This window comes from Martes martes, assembly GCF_963455335.1.
Source record: "Martes martes genome assembly, chromosome: X".
NCBI lineage: Eukaryota > Metazoa > Chordata > Mammalia > Carnivora > Mustelidae > Martes > Martes martes.
This window is the reverse complement of record NC_137897.1, coordinates 77,505,510-77,507,795: the sequence shown is the minus strand read 5'-3', so window position 1 is coordinate 77,507,795 and position 2,286 is coordinate 77,505,510. Positions and strand designations below refer to the sequence as shown.

At 42.6% G+C, this 2,286-nt stretch overlaps 1 pseudogene across 1 annotated transcript; it reads right to left on the bottom strand.

Annotated features, from left to right (window-relative positions):
• Window positions 1–1,443: 1,443 nt before the first annotated feature.
• Window positions 1,444–2,286, bottom strand: LOC308337423 (olfactory receptor 2T29-like; annotated as a pseudogene). The gene has a single exon. The product of its transcript is annotated as an olfactory receptor 2T29-like (transcript).

The window sequence follows — 2,286 nt, the reverse complement described above, 5'->3', positions numbered from 1 at the left end:
AAAACTGGGGGCATCATGTTACCTGATTTCAAGCTTTACTACAAAGCTGTGATCACCAAGACAGCATGGTACTGGCATAAAACAGACACATAGACCAGTGGAACAGAGTAGAAAACCCAGATATGGACCCTCAACTCTACGGTCAAATAATCTTTGACAAAGAAGGAAAAAATATCCAGTGGAAAAAAGACAGTCTCTTCAATAAATGGTGCTGGGAAAACTGGACAGCTATATCTAGAACAATGAAACTCAACCATTCTCTTACACCATACACAAAGATAAACTCGAAATGGATAAAAGACCTCAACGTGAGACAGGAATCCATCAGAATCCTAAAGGAGAACATTAGCAGTAACCTCTTCAATATCAACCACAGCAACTTCTTTCAAGATATGTCTCCAAAGGCAAAGGAAACAAAAGCAAAAATGAACTTTTGGGACTTCATCAAGATCAAAAGCGTCTGCACAGCAAAGGAAACAGTCAACAAAACAAAGAGGCAACCCACGGAATGGGAGAAGATATTTGCAAATGACAGTACAGACAAAAGGTTGATATCCAGGATCTATAAAGAACTCCTCAAACTCAACACACACAAAACAGATAATCATATCAAAAAATGGGCAGAAGATATGAACAGACACTTCTCCAATGAAGACATACAAATGGCTATCAGACACATGAAAAAATGTTCATCATCACTAGCCATCAGGGAGATTCAAATCAAAACCACACTGAGATACCACCTTACACCAGTTAGAATGGCCAAAATTAGCAAGACAGTCAACAATGTGTGTTGGAGAGGATGTGGAAAAAGGGGAACCCTTTTACACTGTTGGTGGGAATGCAAGTTGGTGCAGCCACTTTGGAGAACAGTGTGGAGATTCCTCAAGAAATTAAAAATAGAGCTTCCCTATGACCCTGCAATTGCACTACTGGGTATTTACCCCAAAGATACAGATGGAGTGAAAAGAAGGGCCATCTGTACCCCAATGTTTATGGCAGCAATGGCCACGGTCGCCAGACTGTGGAAAGAACCAAGATGCCCTTCAACGGATGAATGGATAAGGAAGATGTGGTCCATATACACTATGGAGTATTATGCCTGCATCAGAAAGGATGAATACCCAACTTTTGTAGCAACATGGACGGAACTGGAAGAGATTATGTTGAGTGAAATAAGTAAAGCAGAGAGAGTCAATTTTCATATGGTTTCACTTATTTGTGGAGCATAACAAATAACATGGAGGACATGGGGAGATGGAGAGAAGGGAGTTGAGGGAAATTGGAAGGGGAGGTGAACCATGAGAGACTATGGACTCTGAAAAACAACCTGAGGGTTTTGAAGGGGCGGGAGGTGGGAGGTTGGGGGAACCAGGTCGTGGGTATTAGGGAGGGCACAGATTGGATGGAGCACTGGGTGTGGTGCAAAAACAATGAATACTGTTACGCTGAAAAGAAATTTTTTAAAAAAGGAGTGTGATAGGAGTTGGGGAGTATATAGGTGTAGACAGCAGTCCCATAGAAGAGGATGACCACAGTCATATGGGAAGAACAAGTGGCAAAGGCCTTCTTCCAGCCCTCCGCTGAGTTCATCCTGTGAATGGTAAGGAGGATGAAAAAATAGGAGCTTGAAATGACTGTCACAGGAATGAGGAGCATGAGGACACAACACAGATACATGACTGTCTCATAGAGAGAAGTGTCTGAGCAGGAGAGCTTCATTACAGCAGGGACTTCACAGAAGAAATGATGGATCTCCCGGGATCTGCAGAAAGGGAAAGTCATAGTGATGGGTGTGAGCATGAATCCATCCACAGATCCCAGAAACCAGCAGCCTGATGCAAGGAGAAAGCATACTTTATGGCTCATGAGGACAGGGTAACAAAGTGGGTAACAAATGGCCACATAGCGGTCATAAGCCATGGTAGCTAGAAAGAAAAATTCTGAACCTGCTAGTGTTACATAGAGGAATGTATGCATTCCACACGCAGAGGCTGAGATCTTATTTATACCCATGACCTAGTCGATGAGCATCTTAGGCACAGTGACAGAAATATATATTACATCCATGAGAGACAACTGGCTGATGAAAAAGTACATGGGGCTGTGGAGGTGGGCATCAAAATGTATCAGAAGAATTAGGACACCATTTCCAGTTAAAGTCATCAAGAACACTACAAAAATGACCACACACAGGAGAGCTGGGTGATTTGATTGACTGAAGATTCCCACCAGAATGAAATCAGACTGTCCAGTGTAATTGGCCACCCAGTTCATGTTTTTCAT